Genomic DNA, 27245 nt, shown 5'->3' with positions numbered 1-27245 from the left:
TCGGAGGCTACCTCAACAGAAGTTTACTGAACGACACTGATGTATTCTGCATGACTGATTTCGGTCGCGGATTTCCAATGGTGCCATCGATGGAGTTGGTTTGCAACCCACTTCTTCTGCCTTCACATACCAGATCACACTGACAGCTCCTCATTCTGCCGTGAATTTAAGAGGTAAAGTTTTAAACTTTTCCCTCCCCTGCTGAAAAGTTCTTTTGCAGGAAGGAAGATAAAGCCATTGTAGGAAGAGTACTATTTGCCAAAACTGTCTTTTGCAGCAAAGTGAATATCAAATGACGGATTATTACAACATGAAATTGAGAGGCTTTGTGACAAAAGACTACCCCTGAGAAAAGGACTTTAGATTCATACTGTCGCTTCTGGAAAGCAACATGAAGTGCAGTTTATTGTGAGAACCTGGGAGCCATGTGTAATTTAAGGGTAATTGATTATATTTGTAAGTCAGGTCTGGACTAGTATGGTATTTGCCTTAAATATATCACAAATTCTTTTAAGGATCATTACCAAAGAGTAAATTTGTTTAACTGTTTATGGGATAATACAATGTGTTTTTGGAAAGTGACACTTAATATTTACATTAGGAATTTCAAAATGTGCCCTTTCTAGATTTGGGCTCCAAGTTTTAGATGAAAAGAAATTGGGTGGTTGTCACCAAAGGGAAAATCTGCAGTCTGAAGCAAGATCATTAAAAAAAATACTATTGTAGTATTCTCGAAATCAATTAAGCAAGTATTCTGCTACAATTACACATGCAATGGAGTAGTTGCTGCACACTTTAACTACCATTGAATATAATGCAGATTGTTTTCAAAAGGAACGCCAGACGGTTGATTGGGAAACATTTAGTTCTTGCAAAGTAGATCAGACCTTTGTGGATTGAGCTTTGGGAGATACTCAAAGACCACAGGTTTGCAATTTACTGTCATTCTGGGTTCTGTGGAGTGGCTTAGAGCTCCCAGACTTCTGCCAAGTTGTGAGTCTGACTTTACCAGTGAGTTGCTGACATTCTCAGAAATAACACTCATGGAGGTCAATGTTTTAAAATTAAAATTTTTAACTCATAATATTGGCCGACATGCAAAAAGATGCTGGAAGGAAGGTCTGTTGGATACTGGCCACTAATACCTGCTTCTTTGTTCCTTGCCTTCAAAAGAAGTATTGCATGTACAATTAGATTTAGAAAACAAGGCAAGTATGCACATTATCAGCAAAGATTAATGATTAGCTTTATTTGTCACATGTACATCAAAACATTGAAACTTACAGTGAAAATTATCATTTTGATTCACCACCAACACAGTTCAAGGCTGTGCTGGGACAGCCCGCAAGTATTGATATGCTTGATGCACTAACGTACCATGCCCACAATTTACTAATCCTAACCAGTATATCTTTGTAACATGTGAGGAAGCCAAAGCAACCAGGGAGACCCATGTGGTCATGGGGAAAACACATAAACTCCTTTCAAACAGCAGTGGGTACTGAACCTGGATCTTCTGTTTGCCGGTACTGTAAAGCGTTATGCTAACTATGCCCCCCGTAGTAACCTCAAGTTATTACTGCTGAGGAAAACATTTACTAATACATTAATTAGAAAATATTAAAGTAAGAGATATCTTTTCCCTCTTGCAAGCACCAGATCAAATCTTAATATTGTCTGGAATAAACAACTGAACATGTTACAGATCCTAACATAATTTTCCACTCAATGAATAGAATATTTGCGCTCCGAGTGTGAAGATGTAGAGTTTTCTCTTCCAATAAAAGGCCAATATGCTCAACATAAAACAGCAATTCATATGCCATTCATAACTAAAGTAACATAAATCAGGGAGAAAGGCTGAAGTCATAGTTCATGATTAAGGGTTAGTAAGGAAAGAAATCGAACCTCATCCAGAAATATGTATCAGGTGTGATGAATAATATTAGGTAGGGATCAGTCACAATTGGACGACCAGGTGCACATGAGATCTTGTAGTACTCTTGTTCCCCCGACCTGGAACATCTAGCATTTAAGTGGTGACTGCTCTACTTACCAAGAGAGTTCTCTGTGATCCTGACCGCAGTTTACATACTGCCAAAGTCAAGCGTTAATCAGGCACTCAAGATTTTGAATGCTGCTTTCACCAAACAAGAGACAGACCACCTTGACACATTTGAAATCGTAGGCGGGGACATCAATCAGGCTTGTTTGAAGAAGTCTCCGCCCAGTTATCATTAGCATATAACCTGTAGAACCAGGGTTCCCAACACTATACTGCTATACTGCAGTAAGGAATGCCCACCATTTTATGTCTGGACTGCATTTCAGGAAATCTGATCACTTGACAGTACATCTCTTACCTGGATAGAGACAGAGGCTAAAGAACAAGACTCCAGAGATAAGGACAACAAAGGGGTGGTCGAGGGAGGCAGAGGAGCGGTTATGGGCTTGTTTATCGTCAGCGAAGTGGGCAGTGTTCAACTGTGACAGTTTTCACAGACTTTATAAAAACGGTCGTAGATGAGAGTGTCAATTCCTGCCTGAGAAATGACCTGGATCTGCTCCACTTTGCCTACTTGTGCAACTGGTCACCAACAGATGTCATCTCATTGCCTCTTCTCTCGACCTTGGAACATCTGGACAGCAAAGATGCATACATCAGGATGATCTTTATCAACTACAACTTGGCAGTCAATAATATTACCCCCTCAAAACTAAACAATAAGCTTCAATACCTTGGCCTCAATACCTCCTTGTGCAATTGAACTCTCCGTTTCCACACTTGCAGAGCTCAGTCAGTCCAGATGGGCAACAACATCTCTCCATCACAATCTCCATCAGCACAGGTGCGCCACAAGGTTGTGTGCTTAGTCCCCTGCTCTACTCAATTTGTATTTATGACTGTGAGGCTAAGCACAGCACCATTGTCATTTACAAGTTAGCTGACAGCACCGCTGTTATTGCTGAATCAAAGGTGGTGATGAATCTTCATAAAGGAGGGAGATTGAAAATCTGGTTGAGTGGTGCCACAATAATGCCAAGATCAAGGAGCTGATTATTGACTTCAGGAGGAGGAAACCAGGTCCATGCACCAGTCCTCGTTGGGAGATCAGAGGTGGAGAGGCTCATCAACTTTATAATTCTCTGTGTTGTCATTTCAGAGGACCTGTCCTGGGCCCAGCACAGAAGTACAGTTATGAAGTAAGCACAGCAGTACCTCTAACTCCTTAGTAGTTTGCAAAGATTTGGCATGACAGGTAAACATTTGGCAAACATCCATAGAGGGGTAGTGAAAGGTATATTAACTGGTTGCATCACACCCTGGTAGGAAAACACCAATGGTCTTTAATGGAAAATCCTACACAAAGTAGTGGATACAGCCCAGTCCATCATGGGTAAAGCTCTCTCCAACATTGAGCACTGAGTGCTGTCACAGGAAAGCAGCATCCATCATCAAGGGCCCCACTACCCAGACCATGTTTTCTGCACACTTGCATCAGGAGGAAGGTACATGAGCTTAAAAGCTCACACAACCAAGTTCAAGAATGGTTATTAGCCCTCAACCACCAGGATCGGATAAATTCACTCAACTTCACTCCTCCGTCACTGAAGTATTCCCACAACATATGGACTCACTTTCAAGGACTTCCGTCTCATGTTCTTGATATTTAATGCTTATTTATCTATCTGTTTATTTATTTATTAATTATAATTATTATTTCTCTTTTATAATTTTGCCTAATTGTTGCCTTTTCCGCATTGGTTGTTTGTTTTTCTGGTGACGGTCTTTCATTGATTCTATTGTGTTTACTGTATATGCACACATGAAAACGTATCTTAACATTGTATATGGTGACATATATGTACTTTGATAATAGATGTACTTTAAATTTTGAACTTTGAATATTGCACAACAAATTTTCATCCTCATTTAAAAGAAGCACAGTCTTGAAGAACAGGTGCATGGCTGCAAGTCTCAATCAAATTTCTTATTCAGAAGTAATGAAATGATTAATTTTAACACCATTTATGTGGTTGCACATTGTTTTGTGGGAACAACATAACTTGCTTTTTTCAAATGTGTTGCTTCCTCAGAGATATTTTTTGTTTGTGATAGACTGCTTGAAGCTGAACACAAATATAATTTCAGACAACCTGCATCAAATAGTAATTTGGAGAAACAAGAAATTAACTTTATTGAATATAATGCATTTAATTGCACCACATTGTTGCCGATGCTTTGCAATAGTTCTACTAAGCAAAAAAATGTTTTGTTGATTATTTTCATTTGTAGTCAGAGTCTGAGGCTTCTCGCTTAACTGTCCAGCAATAATCAGCCGGCATAGATTGGAGTCCAGTTGCCTTGATACCATTTCTCCGTTACTGCAATATCCTGGTGAAATCTTTCACCATGCTCGTCATTGACAGCATTGAGATTTCAAGGGGAGTAGTCTAAATGGGAATGCAGAAAATGAATCTTTAGTGACATGTCGCATTTCATGGTTTTTGTATGCTTGTTGAAAACCAGCTGCATGTGGTTTGGTGCTCTGAAGTTGCCAAGAAAATTTTCAACATCCTTGAATGCCTTCCATGCGATTTTCTCTGGTCCCACTAGAAGTTCTTTGAATTGTCTGTCATTGATGGCCTGTTTGATTTGTGGACCAACAAAAATGCCTTCTCTATTTGTGGCATCATTCACCATGACTTGAATTATGAATTGAAATGATGAATACCTGTATATATGATTTCTAAAAAAAGGTGCGTGATAGGGAAATTTCATGGTGATTTTCATGATCAGCAGCCCAAAATCCATATGATACACCCTAAAGTATTCAGGAAGCAAAATCTTTGTTTGTCCAGTATAATCAATCAAAACATTCTATGCATGATGTGAGCTTTGGAAATATTCTTGCTGAACATACGAAGGAGTGTAACTCTAAGCAACATGTAGGGCAGCAGGTGTTCACAGCTCCAGAAACTTGGTTTCAGTACTGACCTTTCAGGTTGTCTGTGTACATGTTGCACAATTTTTCCTTGACCGTGTGGTGCTCTGGTTCCCTCCCATATCCCAAGGACACGTCGATGTTAATTGGTTCTGTCAGTGACCTTGAGTATCGGTAGTGGCAGCAAAATCAAGGTCAGTTATTGGGCTTGTAACAGGGAAGTCAGTGAGGGAATGGGATGGTGAGATGTCTTCTGAAGTCCAGCATAAAGGTGATAGGTCAAATTACCCTCTTCTATATCATTAAAAAAATCAGAAACAGGAAGAGAAAAAACTCCAGTTTTAATTTATTGCATATGTCCCCTGACCTGAATGAGGAGAGAAAGAGTTACTGTAATGCATGTATGACTGCAGATAGACATAGAATTTATAATTAACTGAGAGATTATTCAATACCCACTCAGGAGGTTTCCAACTTGTCCAGACTGGTCATGCAGTCAATTCTTTTCCCATCCAGCTGCTGTTTTGTGAAAATAAGGAGTTTTGGTCATTTTATATTAAGTCTTTCTTATTCTGCCAAATTCAGAGACTCCCCATTGTGCAGTCATCAATCATCAGATTGAACACATCCCCAAGGGAAACTTCCTCAGTCCTTCTACAATTTACTGCAGGTTTACTGCACAAGTTGGCAAGTCTAAGCCTCAACCATCAAGGGGAATTTTTTCCACTTTTAAAAGAAGAATGATATAAAGAATTGTTATAAATTGTTCTGGCTGCAATGAAAGGAAATGTAAATTACTTCAGTTTTCTACTGAATGAGTTTTTTCCATAAATTTTTTTAATTTGCCCAATGGAAATGAAATCAATTATTAATTGACTACAATAATGCCCATTTTGCAATTTTCAGGTGATTTAATAGCTATTTGTCTGGTTGAGCAATGACAAAGGACATCAGACTAACTCCCAGAAGGGATGCTGCAAGGAAATTGGCCGGACAGCAATCTTAAACACAAGAGATTCTGCAGATGCTGGTAATCCAAAACAACAAACACAAAATGCCACTGAAACTCACCATGTCAACCAGCATTGGTAATGGGAAAGGAATTATTGATGTTTCAGGTCAAAACAGGGCTCAGAATGGAGAGGAGAGATAGCCAGCATAAAGGAGAGAAGCAGTGTGATGGAAAGGACTCAAGAGGTGATTGATTCACTGAGTAGGAATGAAAGATGATGGACAGATCAAGCCCTGTGGGGTAGGGATAGGATTATGAGAAGTCACACTACAGGCAAAGCTATAGTCACTTTAGTTTCACTGCTTAGGCAGTTAAACATCTTCTTCTTAAGCAGTCTCTTAGGTCTGAGGATGACGTACTTCCATTCTTGATTGATGAGGCCAATGTGGGAACTGTGTTCTTCTTCATAGATGGGTCAGACCATGTCCGATGGGGAGGGCAGGCGGGTAGTTTATGAGGGGTGCACTCCTTCCACCATTGCACACCTGTTACATAACAGTCACCAAGTGGGAAGATGCTGATATGAAAATTTGAGAATACTGTTTCAATCTGGCCATTAATCAAATTCTACTTCAGTGGGTGAGTCCTGTCTTTAACTCTGTGGACAGGGATTCTCTGGTTGCTCCATGCAATGTACGTGCCAGCAGTGAAATGATGCACCAACTGACAGAGCACTGGAGTTGCTGAGAGACAGAATAATGTCCCATTGTTCAAATGCAGAATAAAATCGTACTTATGAAAGCATTTGTTTTGCAAAAGGCTTGCAGAAATGCCTTCAAGCGTTAAGCCTTCAACCCTTCACAGCTCCTGTTTTCATTGCACTGTCCAAAAAAGGAATGCAGGGAAGGAACGGAGAGAGAAAAGATGAGGAACGTAGGGAGAGTAAAGAGAGTTGTTTCCATATGAAATTAACTTCGTTAGTTAAATGAAGGGAGGAGAAAATCACAGAATAAAATTAAATTATGAGTATCAATTTATGCAACTTTTGCTTATCTGCTAGCAGTTAATTAACAGGATGATTTGTGTGGGGGGGAAGATGGCTGTTGGCATATATGTCTCTCTGTATTACTTATAAAAGAAGTTATTACTGTGACAAGATGTAAGCCTGACTTGAAGCAGATACTGCAAATATCCTGCACATTAAACCTGCACAGTCAGTAAAAATCCACCATTAAGGCAGGCGTCAGATTTATTTGTGAGATTTAAAGGAGACTGATTCTCGTTTGGAAGGATTTGAATGATGGTTAGTGCAGAAGTGGGTGGTTGATATTTGATGTAGTCTTGCTGAGCCGAAGGGTCTATTTCCATGTTATATCACGCTGATCCTATAACTCAAAAAGAGAAGATTGCAAATATATTCCTGCTGTTCTGTGCCCTCCAGATTTTGAACTTTTCAAAAGTTTGGTTGCTGTAAAGAAACAGAAGGACTTGTTTTCCAAAGAACAGATTGGAACACTGTGAAAGCTTTTCAAGTCCAAGCACATTGTCATTGCAAAGTGGTTCAGATTTTTGCAGTAGCACCATGAGGTAGAAAGAGATCTTGCTGATGATATCATTATATTATTTAAACAATACAAGCACTGACTTTTGAATAGCAAGTGGGCAGGACACTGCGATTCAGAAAAGCCTCTGATACTTGTCTGCTCTCTGTTCCAAGACGGATTTGTTGTCGTCATTTTGTGTTCATTACCTTCAGATATAGAACACCCAACTGCTTTTGTTTTCAGGGCCTTGGCAGGTAGAGAGCTTTCACCAGACAATGCCCCTCAGTTTGTTGTACATGGTTGTGAGTACTTCCTAAAACAAAATGGGATCTGTAGAATGTTGTCTCTTGCACATGATGATGTAGCTAAGTGGACTGTACAAACCTTCAAGAAGCCCCAAATTAAACCAGGTTCTCATGAACACTACCTTGTTATTCCTCTTTGGCACTATCTATCTATTGTAGTCTACAGTAATGCCTTGCATTGTGCTGCTGCTGCAAAACAACTAATTTCACAACATTTATCGATTATTTTAAAACTGATTCTGATTCTGCCCCTCATTCCCAAAGGTTGCTGTAGTCCTTATTAGTGTGGCCCAGGTGGGTGATAGCCTGGGATTCCAGGCCTTCAAAATATCTCTGGATTTCTGAGAAAGCTTTGACCCACATGTGGAAAATAGACATTCACATTAGTTTGGAGCGCCTCGTGCCGTAAGGATTGGCATCTCTGCTGGCAGATTTTCTTCCTGTTCTGCAGCCGGTTGCAGAACCTTCGCTTGGGCATTCAACATCCAGAACAAAAGTGTCCTGTGCACCAGTGGTAGGCAGCAGAGAGGCAGGCTCTTTAAATTGCTTAGATCCCTTTGTGCTTGGTTGCAACAAGTTCTATAAATAATCCCCTGAAATTGTTTTGGGGTTGAATAGTCTGCTTCAGCTCAGGAGTTAATAACTTTTACATTCACAATGACTGAACACTTGTTAAGTGAGTTTAATCTGAGGGAGAGAAATGTACTATGCCGTACAATATTTTCTGTTCTTCCACCGTGGAAGAACTGGGTTACCAGCAGTCAACAAACGTGAAAGCCAGGGAGAGGGAGGAAGGAAGAACAATGGTAGCATCGCAGTTAGTGTAACGCTTTTACAAAACCAGCAATTCAATTCCCACCGCTATCTGTAAGGAATTTGTGCATTTTCCACGTGGGTTTCCTCTGGGTGCTCCAGTTTCCTCCCACATTCAAACACGCAGTTTATTAGCGTAATTGGTCACATGGGTGTAACTAGGTGGCAAGGGCTTGTGGGCCTGAAGGGACTGTCACTGAGCTGTATCTCTAAATAAATAGAAATGAAAAGATGGCGGCTCAGAAATGACCAAGCTCTCTGTGTAATACTTAATGAGGTTTATTACGTAAAAAGAACCGAAACCGGAATAAGAGGATGACACACTATTTTTAGTGCTTCTGCCTCAGAGCTGGGATTGATTCTGACCCTTGGGTTACCTGCAAAGGGCTTGTAGTTTCCCTCTCTGATGATGTGGGTTTCCTGTAGATGCTCTGGTTTTTCCCATGTACCTCTCAGCTGTATATTGACCCCCCCCACCCCCCACCCCCCGTGGAGATGCATCGAGGAAAATGCAATTGGTGTAGAAGGGTACTTGATGGTCAAGGTCAAATCAAAGTCAATTTAGAACATGGAACATTAAGCACAATATGAGCTCTTTGGCCCACAATGTTCTGACATTTTAACCTACTCTGAGATCAATCTAACCCTGCCCTCCTAAATTCCATATGTCCCTGTAAGAGTTTCTTCAATGCCTCTCTATATCTACCTCTATTTCCACTTCTGGCAGGGCAATCCATGCTCTCTGCATCACTCGCTCACTCTCTGTGTAAAGTACTTACCTCTGACATTCCTCCCATACTTTCCTCCAATTACCTTAAAATTATGCTCTCTTGTATTGGAAAAAGCCTCTGGCAATCAACTTTCCATGCCTCTTATCATCTTGTACACCTGCATAAAGTCATCCCTCATCCTCCTTTGTGCTGCCATAGTTGGGTGAGGTAGTGGGAATAAGCTCCCACTACCTATTAAATGCTTCCAATGCATCTGACACCCAAGTCCAGTTCATGTGTGACTTAGCTACTAAGCTTGGTGAAACTGTTTCTACTGACAGGTCACTGACAGACTACTAAAGGCGGGCTACTGGCATCTTAAAACCAGTCATTTTGGGCAGATGGGGCTTGTCAGCCATGGTTGACAGCTCATCTAGGAGAAAGAAATCTCTGTCTCAAACCTCAGCTGCCTTTCGGCTATACCTACTCATGGGGAAGGCTTCAGGAGTAAACCCTAAGGAACAACCTGGAGCTGCGGTCCCTAAGGCAGTCCTACGTTGACCGGCAACTCCTGCTGGTGCCAAACTGTATCAGTCCGTGCCGTTCCTTTGAAGTCATCAGCTGCATGGGCAACAGCTTGCTCTCCATATCGTACTTTTGTGGCATGCGCTAGGATGCAACACCCATGGTTGACCCCGACCAATAGATGGGTTCACATCCTCCTTCGCTCCGAAGAGAAAAGCTCTAACCCACTCAACCTGACTTCATAAGACATGCTCTCTAGTCCAGGCAGCATCCTGGTATATCTGCTCTGCACCCTCTCCAAAACTTCCACATCCTTCCTGTAATGAGGCGACTAAAACTGAACACAATATTCCAAGTGTGGTCTAACCAGCTGGAGCTGCAACATTACCTTGTGGCGCTTGAAAATCCCCCAACTAATGAAGGACAACACACCAAGTACCTTTTTAACAACACTTTCAACTAGCTTGCCAATTTTAAGAGATCTATGGACACGGTCCTCAAGATCCCTCTGTCCCACCAAGAATTCTCCCATTAACCCTTACAATATGGCTTCAAATTTGACCTTCCAAAATGAATCACTTCACAGTCTTTTGGTTAGAACTTCATCTGCCACTTCTCAGCCCAACTCTGCATCCTGTCAATGTCCTGTTACAACCTACAACCACCCTGCATGCTATCCACAACCCCACCAACCATCGTGTCATCTGCAGATTTACTAACCTGCCTTTCTACTTCTTCATGTAAGTCGTCTATAAAAGTCAGAAAGACCAGGGCTCCCAGAACAGATCCCTGTAGATCACCACTGTTCACCAACCTCCAGGCAGAATACTCTCCACCTAATACCATTTCATTAAAGTATGTATATATCACAGTTATTCTACCTTCAGATTAATTTCCCTGAAGATATTTACAAGAAAATAAAGAAATACAACAGAATTTAAGAAAAACTATACATAAACAAAGGCTGACCAACAACCAATGTATAAACGAAGAAAAAGTGTGGAAAAATAAAATTTTAAAAATTATACTGAGAACATAAATTTCTGTAGAGTCCTTGAAAGTGAGTCTGTTGGTTACAATCAGTTGCACGTTCAGGTGAATCAGATTATCAATATGTTGGCATTGGGTTGAGAGGCCTGTTCTTTGATGTCTGGCCTTCCCACCTTTTGTCTGTCCTGATGACAACATCCTCAGTGAAACTGACAGTTTTCTGAAGTATTTTGCAGGAATGCATAATGGTAAACTTAATTCCTGTGATATGCTGGAACAGAAATTGACAAAAGGTTTTTAAATTTCTAGAATCTTATAGATTACCACATCAGGTACTAAAATAAGGCAAGAAAATAGTATTCCCCCCCCCCCGCCCATGTCCTTGGAATAAGCTCAAGACAGGCATAAAAACTGGAGTGAGAGAAATCAGTACAAGAATATTTCAGATGGCAACCGAGTCAGACGTGACTCCAATGGAATTTCTTGGAAATTGATCAAGAAATTGGTTTATTTTATGCTGGAGGGTGTCAGTTTATGTGTACTTCAGAACTAGGCTTTGTTCTGTGGGCTGGTCTCTGCCTGGGCTAGGAAGTCTATGTAGAAAAGTTATTTATGTTTTTTCTTTGATCCTCTACTCCCCAAGTAATCATACAAATCCCACCCCACCCACCAATGTTACCCCATAACTTTCCAATTTACTTCTTAATGAACCCACTGCCTCTATCACCCTGACCCTACCACTGACTCAACTGCAATATTCACAGACTCTGGCTCTCATTCCCTGATTCCTAATCAACCCAAAGTCCTTGATCAAAGCCCCTACTCAACCTCTGGCCCTTTCTCCACCAGTAGTTCTCTCAGCTCCACTGCCAGGCGTACTTGCTGTTCCCCCTGGACACCCAGCAATAAGGAAAAATCAGGAGAAAAGATGGCAAGACCTTTGCAACAGCATCAGAACCAGGTTTATTGTCACTGATGCATATCATGGAATGTGTTTTCTGGCAGCAGTATATAAAAATATTATAAATTGCACCAAGAATATTGTTTATATAAATAAATAGTTCAAGAAGAGAGCCAAATAGATCAGGGGCCATGCAGGAATCTGATGGCAGAGGGGAAGAAGTTGTTCCTAAAATGCTCCTGTACCACCTCCTTGATGGTAGTAATGAGAAGAGGGCATGTCTCAGACAGTGAGATCCACTTCGTACCCCATCCGTTGTTTATTTATATATACACATTCTTTCTTTCTCTCTCTCCTTTTTCTCCCTCTGTCCCTCTGACTATACCCCTTGCCCATCCTCTGGGTTTTTCCCCCCCTCCCCCTTTTCCTTCTCCCTGGGCCTCCTGTCCCATGATCCTCTCATATCCCTTTTGCCAATCACCTGTCCAGCTCTTGGCTCCATCCCTCCCCCTCCTGTCTTCTCCTATCATTTTGGATCTCCTCCTCCCCCTCCCACTTTCAAATCTCTTACTCACTCTTCCTTCAGTTAGTCCTGACGAAGGGTCTCAGCCCGAAACATCGACTGTACCTCTTCCTAGAGATGCTGCCTGGCCTGCTGCGTTCACCAGCAACTTTGATGTGTGTTACTAACACCGTGCCTGGAGCACTGCACAATTCCCCTTTGATGTGCCTCCCCCGCTGACAATGAATTTCTGAGCCAGTGCTTCCACCTTAAGTTTTAACCAGACAATGGCCCAAATTATTGGATAGGTTGTAACAAAATTCTTTATGGAGTTCGGGAGAAAGTTCTCTGCTCCAAGAATGGCAAGGTTGTAGAACCATCATTGAAAGAATGAGGCAAATAGTATTGAGGCATAAAAACAGAAATTAGATAAGATTTGTGAGAAGATGGGTGTGGGGAGAGGGTGAAATGAAGTAAAGTTTTAAGAATCTCAGAATCATAATTATAATCATTGACATATATGATGTTAAATTTGAGGTAGCAGTGCAGTGCAAAATGAAACATTTATATAAATGACTTAAATAAGTAGTGAAGAAAACGAAATGAAGAGGTAGTGTTCATGAGTTCATGGACCGTTCAGAAAGAGGCTGTTTCTGAATTGTTGACTGTGGGTCTTCAGGCTTCTGTATCTCCTCCCTGATAGTAGTAATGAGAAAAGGGCATGACCCAGGTGATGAATACTATGTGTTTGAGGCTCCATCTCTTGACGATGAGCTCAGTGTTGTGGTGGTTAGTTCCTGAAAAACACTGCAGCCTCCTGTGTTCTGGATGCTGCAAACCAGGCTGTGCTACAACCACATACAATGTCTTTACCATATGCCTATAGAATCTATAGAGGTATAGAATATAAGAGCAGGGAAATGATGCTGAGGCTCTATAACGCACTCATGAGACTGAACTTGGAGTATTGTGTGCAGTTTTGGGCTCCTTATTTTAGAAAGGATATACTGACATTGGAGAGGGTCCAGAGAAGATTCACGAGAATGATCCCAGGAATGAGAGGGTTACCGTATGAGGAACGTCTGGCAGGTCTTGGGCTGTATTCATTGGAGTTCAGGAGAATGAGGGGGGATCTCAAAGAAACATTCTGAATGTTAAAAGGTCTGAACAGATTAGATATGGCAAAATTATTTCCCGTGGTAAGAGAGTTTAGGACAAGAGGGCACAATTTCAGAATTGAAGGACGTCCATTTCGAACAGTGATGCAGAGAAATTACTTTAGTCAGAGGGTGGAATTTGTTGTCATGAGTGGCTGTGCAGGCCAAGTCACTGGGTGTACTTAAGGCAGAGATAGATAGGTTCTTGATTAGCCAGGGCATCAGAGGACATGTGGAGAAGGCAGGGGAGTGGGGATGACTGGAAGAATTGGATCAGCCTATGACTGAATAGCGGAGCAGACCTGATGGGCCGAATGGCCTACTTCTGCTCCTATATCTTATGGTCTTATAGAATCTGTATCTATAGAAATTTGTAGGAGCCTTTAGTGATATATTGAATGGGCTCAACCCCCCCCAGTCATGTAAAGCGGCTGCCATGTCTTCTTCATGATTGCATGAATGTGTTGGCCCCAGAATAGATCCGCTGAGATGTTAACACCCAGGAACCTGAAGCTGCTCAGTGAAGCCGACCACTCAGTGAGGACTGGTGTGTGTTCTCTCAACTTCCCCTTCCAGAAGTTCATAAACAACCTTGTGTGCATTAAGAATCTGTTGGGCTGAATGCTCCCTTCCATGCATCAGATTGTATGTTATACCTAAATGGAGTAATGAGGTAGGAGACAAGCACAGTGTTTCCTGGCATACAATTTTGCAGCCCATCCTATGTAACCTAATGATAGTAAAATAGAGAGCAAACCCTGGCAGTATTTCTCCCGTTCCAGGGTAAGGCTAAATTTACTCCTGTTTCTGCCACAGTCACACGCAGACAATTTGTAATTTCTGTGTGCAATGTCCTTTCCTATAAGACTAACACCCAGTCAGTAAATGAATATTTACAGGAATTTGACATTTAATTATATCTTGCACAGCTTCATCTCTGTCCTGGGGAAGAGTCTCAGCCTGAAACATCAACTGTTTGTTTCCATAGATGCTGTCTGACCTGCTGAGTTCCTCCAGCATTTTGTGTGTGTCGCTTTCATCTTTTATGGCTATATTTAACAAGACTTCATATTCAAAATAATTTGCCATTAAATCTTTGTGCAGTATCTCTGAAGTTCCTGGGAATGCAGATCTTTGGAACTTGTAAGTTCCACACAGGTTACTTGTCCTTTTATTTTTACGCCCCCTAACTTAACACTTAAGAGGTAGTCTGCACTTGTAGTGGCATGTTAGGCTGGAATATTAAGAAGAGTGAAGGCCAGAGCTGGAGTTCTCTACATAGTAAATAGATTGTGGTGGTCATTAGGCTAAATTTCCCATTTGGAGTTCAGCCCTCTGGAGCTGACCTCAGCATGGGACCAGATTGAATGTGATCCCAGCGGTTGGAATCCAATCCTGACTCTTAAAGGACATCTGATCCCCAAAGGGTCCATTACTAATACTAGAGGGCTTTGTAAGTGATAGGGGAACTCTGGATGTGTAAAACCTGGTAATTAGGGAGAAAAAAAACCCCTCCAGTTCCTAGTTCCCTGCCTCCTGAAGTTATCCTCTCTCCCTCTAGCTGCCACGTGTCTTGGAGTCTGGGAAACTCAGTTAACCTCTGTTAAACATGTAAAACACATAACGCAGGGGTATTCACTTTCAATAAGTTAGTTATATTAGCAATCTGCCTGCTGGCAGCCAGTTAGCAGCCCGCTATTTCTGGCCATTAAAATCAATTCAATCGCTGTACAGCATTGCTTTCTGAGTGTTTCGGCTGGATATTTTATTCAGTGCACAATAACATTTTGGAAAGGTGAAAGGAGATAGCAAAAAAGTGCTCATTATTTTGTGCTTATTACCACACTCATTTGTCTATACCGATAGTAAATCAAAGATGATAAATGTATTAGTAGCACAACTCAAAATAATGCAATCTATTATTTATTATTCTCTAGCTTTTAACATTTACCAAAAAAAAACTGACACTATGAAATCCAAAATATTAGTGATCGAATCCCTCTCAATAGAGCTTTTTTTTTCAGAATTGAACAACACATGATCAGAGGCTAATATAAAAAAAGACATATATTGGAGTTTCTCTTTAGGATCCTATCATCTCCTGTTCTGTCCTAACTTAGAAAAGAAGTCATTGATTTCATCAATAGTCCAGGTTTTGAGTCCAGATGAAGGGCCTCAACCTGAAATGGTCCAACTCCCTCCATAGATGCTGCCTGTTTCACTCAGTCCATCTAGTGCCTTTTGTGTCGATACAGTCATTTGTGCCTCCATTGAACTCATCAAGACTGTATTGATTTTTGGAGTATTCACATTAGTCCATTTTTCCTCTAGTTTTCCCTTAACCCATTGCTGAGGCATTGCTCTGAGAAACAATGCTCTAAAAAGTAGTCAAGCTGTTTAGGAACCAAAGAGGGGAAAAGTAAATTCTTCTTGAAGATTGTACAGTCATGCCTGGTCATTTTTAGCATACTCCTTTGGAGAGCAGTGTGACAAGGTAGTATAATGACCGTCAACTCATCTGCTGTATCAGAAATTTGTTTCAGGGTCGAGGACTCCTGATCTTGGCTGTGGTGTGAAAGAGAGTGCGAGACTTAAATCTGATTTTTTTCAGTTGAAGAAGAACTTTAAGAGAGAGATATCATCAATTATGCAAGAGATCTTTTGCATTAACTGCTGTCTCACCATGGATTCTGCTTTACTGGTTGAGTCACGCAGTTTCCATTCTTTTTTCAGATCCCAGCATCTACAGTTTTATTTGTTTTTATCTGTTGCTTAGCGACTGACTAAAGGGCATAGGCAAACAAGTTATGGGTCTGATACACTGATAGAAGATGAAAATGTAAAACTCTAATTGAAGGTGCTGTTTAAAAATAACCTGCTTCAGTTTAACAAAAGGTAAAATGGCTGGGGAAAATTTGACTTGTTATTAATTTTATTTGCATTCCTTGTGGAAGAAGATGTTGCCAGTGAACAAAGTGACCAAAGTCAATGTCCTTCAGACAGTTCATGAAACTACTTCTATTATTTCTTCTTTCAAATGTGGTTCTGGTATAGGTGGATCCTGTCATCTACATTTTGATAGTGTGCTTTTGGCCTGATTGAGTGACCTGGCGCTTTGTTGTCTCTGAAAAAAATTTGGTGATGTTTTGAGCAGACTGTGTGTCCTGGAGATGTGCCACGAGCCTGTGATCAACTCCATTTCTCACCGATTTCACTGATTAAATCGTCAAGCAAGGCAGAAGTCAAGAGGACGAGACCGGCAGGCGAGCCAAGTGTTCAGCATCATCTGCCTGCATTTGACCGGTCTCTCTCTCTCCCTCTTGCTCACTGGTGCCAGAGAAAGGTGCCTACGTTTGACCAGTCTCCATCTCTCTCTCTTTCTCTCTCTCTCTCCCCCTCTCCCTCTTCCCCTCCCCATCTCTCTCTCTCTTCCCCCTCCTTCCCTCCTGCTCACTGGTGCCAGAGGAAGGTGCCTACGTTTGACCAGTCTCCATCTCTCTCTCTTTCTCTCTCTCTCTCCCCCTCTCCCTCTTTCCCTCCCCATCTCTCTCTCTCTTCCCCCCCTCCCTCCCTCCTGCTCACTGGTGCCAGAGGAAGGTGCCTGCATTTGACTAGTCTCCATCTCTCTCTCTCTCTCTCTCTCTCCCCCCCCCCCACTTGCTCACTGGTGCCAAAGGAAGATGTCAGTTTGTTTGACCAGTCTTTCTCTGTCCCTCTCAACTGATGCTGCCAGAGGATGGTGCCGATGTATTGGGTCTAGGGAAAGGTTTAATCAACGCAGTTTGTGGATTGAACTCTGTAGTCAATGTTATGACGTGGTTCTGGTTTCTGGTAGCTCTTTTTCTTAAATGTTATTTTGTACGATTTTGATCCGGGCAGACTACCTCTGCGGCCTGCAGTCGATGATTGACACAGCGTTAAATTGTACTGGACTGAACTCAACTGAACATTCCTAGGCTGATACAATGACTCTGTGGCTTGGTGTTTTATATTCTGTCTTGTGCTCATTTTTTTGCCATTGGCACGATTTGTTCTTTTTTTTTGTGCATTGTGTGTTTGATGTTTTCTTTGAAAGGTTTCCATTGTGTTTCTTTGTTTCGTGACTGTCTGTGGGAAGTCAAAGCTCAGGGATGTGTATATATTTTGAAACATTGATAATAAATGTACTTTGAATCTTTTGTTTTTCTACTCACTTCACAGTAATGCAAACATATTATTTCAATAAATAACACAATATATAAATATGCTAAAAAGTTCATGAATCTTCATATATTACTCTCAAAACATTAGATTTCCATCCTAGCACAGCAACAAATAATGGAATAAAATACAAATGAGGATAATGAAACCAATCCGATAAAAATCCAGATTTAATCATTAAAAGAATAATCCCTTGTCAGATGTCAGAAGCTAATTAATGACATTAATTAGCAGCATTGTTTGTTAAATGAAATGTAACTTTGTTTATTTTCAGGGGAGGAAATTACAATCAGATGAAGTGGAGTAAAGCAGTGCTAGTGAGAATGGTACTTCTTGTTTAAAGAGCATGAAAATAGCAAACATGCTACATCAAGGTGTATTAAGTCATGTAACAGCGCTTCACTCAACTGTATACTGCACAGGAACTAGCCAAGATGCCAGTCTCACATTCAAAAGGAACTGGTCAAATCCCAAAGCAGCTATTTGGTCAGTCCCTTATTTGTGTAATTGCAAAGAGTCCACCAGCAAAAAATAAAAGTAGATGCATTTACCTCATGCACTTCAGAATTTCAGAATGCTCCAAGGACCTTTCCATCCAATCCCATAATTTTTGCACCATAACCACTTTTGTAATGAAGGAAACATACATTATGCAATTATTTAAAATTAGTGATTAGGCAAATTGCTTTAAGTATTTGTTGAGGGCTTAACACTAGACTGGAGGCTAGGGAAAGTTTACCTGCTCCTCTTCGACATTGGACCATGAGATCGTTCACATCAGTATGCGGTGGCAGATGAGGATGCACTATAGTGTCTCAACGAGGGTATGGAGCAACTGATAATGTAGCACATCTAAAGTCCAGAGGGTCTAGAATCTTAGGACTCAGTAGTGTGAATGCCACTTCATCACAAACATGATAACAGAAATGAGGGCTGAATTATTAGAGAGGCTTGAATTTTGAGATCTGATGATATGGGTTGAGGGAATATATAAGAAGGGAGAAATTTACTTTACGTGTGAACAAAATATTCTGTGAGAGTTGCTGTAATGACAAGGTAGCTTTGAGGAACCACTGTTGGAGCAGTTTCCAGAAATGCTTTCTTAAAATAATTGATTGCTTATATAAGTAGTTTGTTGAATGTAGGTGATTGTAGTTGGATTGGGTTTGCCACTTTGTAACCAGTCTTCCTAGGCTGCTGTGTTAGAAAAAAATATAAATTTATCTTTGTAAATCCAAATAAATCCCCCCTTTTTCATATTATACAACCAAATAGCATGCTGTTGGGGTAACCATTGGCAAGACATATCACATTTAAAAATTACCTTTGAACACACTGCAGACTATTGTATCTGTTAAAAGAAATCCATAGGCATTGAAAATTTGAAATACAAACAGAAAATGCTGGAAACATTGGCCTGAAATGTTGAACTGGCTTCTCTTTCCACAGATGACATGTAATCTGGTGGGTGCTTCCATCATTTCCTGATTTTATTACTGAAAAATGTAAGCTATATTTTGGAGAACAAATTCCAATTACTTCCAAGCTTTCTGAGATCGCTAGATGCTCAGGCCAGAGCACTGAGAGACTCTCAACAATGTATCTCTTGAAGCCATCAGCAGAAACTACGTAGCGCGCCAAGGTTTAAAAACAGAACACCATATACAGCGGGCAGCGGAGTGAGAGGGAGCAGAGTGGGACGGCTTTGGCTTAACAGGCTTCGGTGAGAACAGGCAGAGGCCAGGGTAGGTTCTGGTAAGTTTTTTTTGTCCAGATTGTCCAGATCATTTCCCTAACAACGACACCTGCAAGAAGTGCATCCAGCTGCAATTCCTAACAAACCACATTAGGGAACTGGAGCAGGAGCTGGATGACCTTCGGATCATTCGGGAGAATGAGGAGATTATAGATAGTAGCGACAGGGAGGTAGTTACGCCAAAGGAACAGAGCACAGGAAATTGGGTCACGTCCAGGCGAGGGAAGAGGAAAGGGCAGGCAGAGCAGGGTTCCCCTGTGGCCATTCCCCTCAACAACAAGTATACCGCATTGGATACTGTTGGTGGGGGATGACCTATCTGGGACAAGCTGCAGCAGCCAGATCTCTGGCACTGAGTCTGGTTCTGCAGTGCAGAAGCGTGGGCAGAAAAAGAGGAGAGTGGTAGTGATAGGGGACTCGATAGTTAGAGGTGCAGATAGGAGGTTCTGTGGTCGTGACAGAGAATCCAGGATGGTTTGCTGCCTCCCGGGTGCCAGGGTCAAGGATGTCTCTGATCGATTGCATGACATTCTGAAGTGGGAGGGTGACAAGCCAGATGTCGTGGTGCACATCGGTACCAATGACATAGCAAGGAAGAGTGAGGAGGTCCTGGAGAGTGAGTATAGAGAGCTTGGTAGGAAGTTGAAAAGCAGGACCTCGAGGGTGGTAATCTCAGGATTGCTACCTGTGCTACATGCCAGTGAGGGTAAGAATAGGATGCTCTGGAGGATGAACAAGTGACTGAGGAACTGGTGTAGGGGGCAGGGTTTCAGATTTCAGGATCATTGGGACCTCTTCTGGGGTAGGTGGGACCTGTACAAGAGAGACGGGTTACACTTGAACTACAAGGGGACCAATATCCTTTCAGGGAGGTTTGTTACTGCTATTGGGGAGGCTTTAAACTAGATTTTCAGGGGGATGGGAACCAGAGTGCCAGAGCTGACAGTGGGGCTGGGGTGAGGGCGTGGATTGACACGTGGAATTATGATGTTGTAGCAATTAATGAAACTTGGCTACAGGAGGGGCAGGACTGGCAGCTTAATATTCTAGGGTTCCAATGTTTCAGATGTGATCGAGGCAGAGGAATGAAAGGTGGGGGAGTAGCATTGCTTGTTAGGGAAAATATTACAGCAGTGCTCAGGCAGGACAGATTAGAGGGCTTGTCTATTGAGTCCTTATGGGTGGAGCTGAGAAACAGGAAAGGTATGGCCACATTAGTGGGATTGTATTACAGACCACCCAATAGTCAACGAGACTTGGAAGAGCAAATCTGCAGAGAGATAGCAGACAACCGCAGGAAACATAAAGTTGTGGTGGTAGGGGATGTTAATTTTCCATACATTGATTGGGACTCACATACTGTTAGGGATCTAGATGGTTTAGAGTTTGTAAAATGTGTTCAGGAAAGTTTTCTAAATCAATATATAGAGGGACCAACTAGAGGGGATGCAATATTGGATCTCCTGTTAGGTAACGAATTAGGGCAAGTGACAGAAGTCTGTGTAGGGGAGCACTTTGGTTCCAGTGATCATAACACCATTAGTTTCAATTTGATCATGGACAAGGATAGATCTGGTCCTAGGTTTGAGGTTCTGAACTGGAAGAAGGCCAAATTTGAAGAAATGAGAAAGGATCTAAAAAGCGTGGATTGGGACAGGTTGTTCTCTGGCAAAGATGTGATTGGTAGGTGGGAAGGCTTCAAAGGGGAAATTTTGAGAGTGCAGAGTTTGTATGTTCCTGTCAGGATTAAAGGCAAATTGAATAGGAATAAGGAACCTTGGTTCTCAAGGGATATTGCAACTCTGATAAAGAAGAAGAGGGAGTTGTATGACATGTATAGGAAACAGGGGGTAAATCAGGTGCTTGAGGAGTATAAGAAGTGCAAGAAAATACTTAAGAAGGAAATCAAGAGGGCTAAAAGAAGACATGAGGTTGCCTTGGCAGTCAAAGTGAAGGATAATCCAAAGAGCTTTTACAAGTATATTAAGAGCAAAAGGATTGTAAGGGATAAAATTGGTCCTCTTGAAGATCAGAGTGGTCAGCTTTGTGCGGAACCAAAGGAAATGGGGGAGATCTTAAAAAGGTTTTTTGCGTCTGTATTTACTAAGGAAGCTGGCATGAAATCTATGGAATTGAGGGAATCAGTAGTGAGACCATGGAAACTGTACAGATTGAAAAGGAGGAGGTGCTTGCTGTCTTGAGGAAAATTAAAGTGGATAAATCCCCGGGACCTGACAGAGTGTTCCCTCGGACCTTGAAGGAGACTAGTGTTGAAATTGCGGGGGCCCTGGCAGAAATATTTAAAATGTCGCTGTCTATGGGTGAAGTGCCAGAGGATTGGAGAGTGGCTCATGTTGTTCCGTTGTTTAAAAAAGGATCGAAAAGTAATCCGGGAAATTATAGGCCGGTGAGTTTAACGTCAGTAGTAGGTAAGTTATTAGAGGGAGTACTAAGAGACAGAATCTACAAGCATTTGGATAGACAGGGGCTTATTAGGGAGAGTCAACATGGCTTTGTGCATGGTAGGTCATGTTTGACCAATCTGTTGGAGTTTTTCAAGGAGGTTACCAGGAAAGTGGATGAAGGGAAGGCAGTGGATATTGTCTACATGGACTTCAGTAAGGCCTTTGACAAGGTCCCGCATGGCAGGTTAGTTAGGAAAATTCAGTCGCTAGGTATACATGGAGAGGTGGTAAATTGGATTAGGCATTGGCTCGATGGAAGAAGCCAGAGAGTGGTGGTAGAGAATTGCTTCTCTGAGTGGAGGCCTGTGACTAGTGGTGTGCCACAGGGTTCAATGCTGGGTCCATTGTTATTTGTCATCTATATCAATGATCTGGATGATAATGTCGTAAATTGGATCAGCAAGTTTGCTGATGATACAAAGATTGGAGGTGTAGTAGACAGTGAGGAAGGTTTTCAGAGCCTGCAGAGGGACTTGGACCAGCTGGAAAAATGGGCTGAAAAATGGCAGATGGAGTTTAATACTGACAAGTGTGAGGTATTGCACGTTGGATGGACAAACCAACGTAGAACATACAGGGTTAATGGTAAGGCACTGAGGAGTGCAGTGGAACAGAGGGATCTGGGAATACAGATACAAAATTCCCTAAAAGTGTCGTCACAGGTAGATAGGGCCGTAAAGAGAGCTTTTGGTACATTGGCCTTTATTAATCGAAATATTGAGTATAAGAGCTGGAATATTATGATGAGGTTGTATAAGGCATTGGTGAGGCCGAATCTGGAGTATTGTGTTCAGTTTTGGTCACCAAATTACAGGAAGGATATAAATAAGGTTGAAAGAATGCAGAGAAGGTTTACAAGGATGTTGCCGGGACTTGAGAAACTCAGTTACAGAGAAAGGTTGAATAGGTTAGGACTTTATTCCCTGGTGCGTAGAAGAATGAGGGGAGATTTGATAGAGGTATATAAAATTATGATGGGTATAGATAGAGTGAATGCAAGCAGGCTTTTTCCATTGAGGCAAGGGGAGAAAAAAACCAGAGGACATGGGTTAAGGGTGAGGGGGGAAAAGTTTAAAGGGAACATTAGGGGGGGCTTCTTCACACAGAGGGTGGTGGGAGTATGGAATGAGCTGCCAGACGAGGTGGTAAATGCGGGTTCTTTTTTAACATTTAAGAATAAATTGGACAGATACATGGATGGGAGGTGCATGGAGGGATATGGTCCGTGTGCAGGTCAGTGGGACTAGGCAAAAAAGCCAAGAAGGGCCAAAAGGCCTGTTTCTGTACTGTAGTTTTTCTATGGTTTCTATACTCAGTTGCAGGCATAAAATGTAGTAGTCCATTGGTTATTCTTGCTGGCCTTTCCTGCAACTGCAAGCTCCCACTGTCAATTTCAGAATCAGGTTTAATATCACCAGCAAATGTAATGAAATTTGTTGTCTTTGTGGCAGAAGTACAATGCCATGTGTGAAAGAAAAAAACACATTACTATATATATATTAGTTATAGGCAAGGCTGCATCACAGGAGGCTGGTGGGAGTGGTCACACGAGGCCAAGCTGGGCTACGTTCCTTTCCAACTCCCCAAATAGACACCAAAGGGAAGGAAAGGCGTTGTCTCATTCAGGAGGAGGTGAGAGCAGTAGTGGAGGAAACGAGAACCTGCAAGGCGGTGGGAATGAAGCAACAGGGAGCTTGGACAAGATGGGAGAATGCGGTTGAGAGGAAAGTGACCTGGGCTGATCTTTGGAAAGCCGAACCACACCGCATCCAATTTCTCATCCAGGCAGTGTACGATGTGCTTCCAAGCCCATCAAACCTGCACACATGGGGCAAGGCAGAGTCATCTGCGTGCCCACTGTGCTCCAAGCGAGGAACCCTGGAGCACATCCTCAGCGGCTGTGCAAGGGCACTTGGTGAGGGATGGTACAGGTGGAGGCATGATCAGGTCCCGAAGACCATCGCTGAAGCCGTCAGCTCAGGAGTTGAGTGGGCGAAGCGGTCCCAACCCTCCAAGCAGACCATTGCCTTTGTCAGAGCTGAGGAGCAGCCAATACCTGCCAAAAGAACATCTGCAGGCATTCTGACCTCTGCAAGGGACTGGCAGCTGTTGGTGGACCTCGAAGGGCAGCTGAAGTTCCTCAACCATATCGCAGCCACCACCCAGCGACCAGTCATTGTCCTTGTGTCTGAGTCTACTAAGCAAGTGGTGCTGCTGGAGCTGACAGTCCCATGGGAAGATAGCTTGGAAGAGGCCTTTGAAAGGAAGCTCTCCAAGTACGCAGGACTGGTCAGCAACTGTCAGCAGGCTGGATGGAGAGCGAGGTGTCTCCCAGTGGAGGTTGGTTGTAGGGGATTCACAGCCCATTCCTTAGCTAGAACCTTCAGCATTTTGGGCACCGAGGGAGAGAGGAAGAGGAGAGCCATCCACAGTACCACCGATGCGGCAGGGAGGGCCTCAAAATGGCGGTGGCTCAAAAGAGGGGAGCCATGGAGTCATAAGTAGCTAGCCATCTGGACACAAGCTGGGGTCTGATCAGCCCCGGCTGGGTCACCTGGAGGAGGGTGTATGATGTTGAAAGACCCGAAACACCCGATGATTCCAGGAACATCACTGAAGGTGTGTCCAGAGGCATCAGTAGATGTATGTTCACAGAAATTAAATAAGTAGTGTGAAAATTGAAATGAAAGAAGTATTGCAGTAGTGTTTATGGCTTCAATGCTCATTTAGAAATCAGATGGCAGAGGGGAAGAAGCTGTTCCTAAATCATTGAGTGTGTGCCTTCACACTTCCTGATGAAAGGTCTTGGCTCGAGACATTACTGTTTATTCCTGCCCGGCCTGCTGAGTTTCTCCAGCGTTTTGTGTCTGTCACCTTTTAGTTTCATGCCTTTCTCTGTTTCACTATACATTGATACAAGAATTTAGTGGTGTATTTTTTTCATTTTCCCACATTTTGTACATTTCCTCTGAACCACTTTGAAAAATAATTTCTGATTGGGTCTTCGGCATGATGCCAGTGAAAAAATAAAATTTAACACTGGAAATCAAAGTAGCGAAGTAAATAAAACACAGCTCATGTAGAGTTGCTAAAAACCATAACAAATCTTTTATTCTTCCGAAGAAAGTCCCTGCATGATATTTTGCTTTTGTTTGAGATTCAAATTTCTGTAACGCCGGCAGTCTAATTTGATGGCTTCCGTGATTAGACAAAACAAGTTTGTTGTCGAGATACCACCCACTTGAGGAATTCACCTCTATAAATGATAAGGCTTAATCCACACAGGAAGCACTTTGTTCAACACTGACTGAAGGATTGAGTCAGTGAAAGAGCTAACGTGCCTTGAATAAAAGAGGAGAACTCCGTTTGGTACCTCACAAAAATAACACTGGTTTGATACAATTCATTTAACATTCTCCAATTGCATTGCAATTGAAATGAATATTTAATGACCTTCAACCACAATCAAGCTCATTTTATGGAGAATGCAAGTGATTTAATAATGATTTTGTTCAGTGTTTTGTATGTTTAGTCATTCCCTCTCTCAGTTGTGGCCCTGACTGCAAATGTTCTATAATATAAACAGATCTGCATCAGTTCCCTGTTATCCGATTTACATAGTCAAGTGTGCCGTAGCAATGCTCAGTTGCAATACTGTTGTCTGTTTAAAAAAAAGCTCAATTGTGAAAAAGTGCATTTTTAAATTTGGAACACAAAATTCTTGCGGCTGATTAGACTAATGAACATAAATTGCTAACTCTGCAGGCAGTTTCAAATGTAACATCCATGACATCTGAGTGTCATTACTTCCAAAACAAAGGAGCTGAATTTCTTTGGATTCTCTTCCAAGTTTTCTCTCCTGTTGCTAGGCGGCACAGACTTGGTAGAAACCTTCACTTCCAGTGCAGGGTGAGGTTCTGAGGAACTTCCCAGTGCACTTCTCAGCTGTAAGCACAGAAGGAAATAAGGTGGTTCAAAACCCATCTGAATTCAGTCAAGAACTGTCACCATCCAATCCTTAAGAACCTCAACTCCAGCACCATTATCCGAGAGTTATATCCAAATCCTCTGATCAACAGAACTGGCAATGTTCTTTCTTTCAAGAAATTGGCTAAGTTAAAATATTTATCAAGGACTTTAATCCTCCTGCCCTACCTCTCAACAGATTCCAATTTACCCTGCATTACGGGCAGCACAGTGGCAGATAGCAAAATGCTTTACACTGCCAGTGATTGGGAGTTCAATTCCTGCTGCTGTCTGTAAAGATTTTGTATGTTCTCTCCATGACTGTGTGGGCTTCCTCATGCTCCAGTTTCCTCTCGCGTTCCAAAGATGTACAGGTTCGGGCTAGCGAGTCGTGGCCATGCCCTGTCGGTGCTGGAAGCCTGGCAACATTTGCGGACTGTCTCAAGCACGTATTCAGATCGCTGCAACCAGTGCATTTCTTTGTATGTCTTGATGTCTTGAAGTAGATTGTGACAAATAAAGCTCATCTTAATTTTAATTTCATCGGCCTATGAATCAGTAAATTATTAAATATCAATTCCATTCATGATCTTTTCACTCATATTCTCTTTGTTTTCTCTAGCCTTTGTATCCCTTTTCTCTGCTTTTGTAATCTTTCAAATTTGACCTTTTATTCTTTACCCTATCTATAACCCAACAATTAGCATCCATGTCTATAGCTGTCAATGCCCAAGTTTCTGGAATTCACTTCATAAAAATGTATACGTTTTTCTTCCCCTTCAAATTTCAAGTTCAAAGTAAATTTATCATCCAGGTACGTGTACGTCACCACATATTACACTGAGATTCATTTTCTTGCAGGCCTTCACAGTAGAAAAAAGAAATACATTGAGAAGCTGCACACAAGGACTGACAAACAACCAGTGTGCAAAAGAAGACAAACTATGCAAATACATAAATAAATAAATAATACTGAGAACCTGAGTTGTACAGTTCTTTAAAGTGAGCCTCCAGGTTGTGTTCAGTGATCAGTTCAGTGTTGAGGTGACTGAAGTTGTCCGCACTAGTTCAGGAGCCTGATGGTTGGAGGGTAATAGTGGTTCATGTACCCGGCAGTGTGGGACCTAAAACTCGTATACCTCCTTCCTAATGACAGCAACAAGATGATGGATTATGGCAGCATTCCTTGTAGATGTGCTCAATGGTGAGGCGGTTTCTTCCTGTGATAGACTGGGCTATATCCACCTCATTTTGTAGGCTTTTCCTTTCTTGGGTATTGGGGTCACCACCAGGTCGTGATGCAACCTGTCGGGATACCCTCCACCACACACCTATAGAGCTTTGTCAAAGTCTTAGATGACATGCTGAGTCTGTGCAAACTTCTAACAAAGTAGAGGTGCTGCCATGCCTTTTTGAAACAGTCTCAGGACAGGTCTTGTGATATGATAACACCAAGGCATTTAAAATTACTGAAGTGTTTTGAAGTTTCTTAGGCTTCTTAAGTTCTAAGTTT

At 42.0% G+C, this 27245-nt stretch overlaps 1 protein-coding gene across 1 annotated transcript in view; it reads left to right on the top strand.

Annotated features, from left to right (window-relative positions):
* LOC134345421 (uncharacterized) overlaps positions 1 to 27245 on the top strand; it is a 518220-nt gene that overhangs the window by 306074 nt on the left and 184901 nt on the right.

This window comes from Mobula hypostoma, chromosome 4, assembly GCF_963921235.1.
Source record: "Mobula hypostoma chromosome 4, sMobHyp1.1, whole genome shotgun sequence".
Classification (NCBI taxonomy): Eukaryota; Metazoa; Chordata; class Chondrichthyes; order Myliobatiformes; family Myliobatidae; genus Mobula; species Mobula hypostoma.
This window is presented reverse-complemented; position numbering and strand designations above follow the sequence as displayed.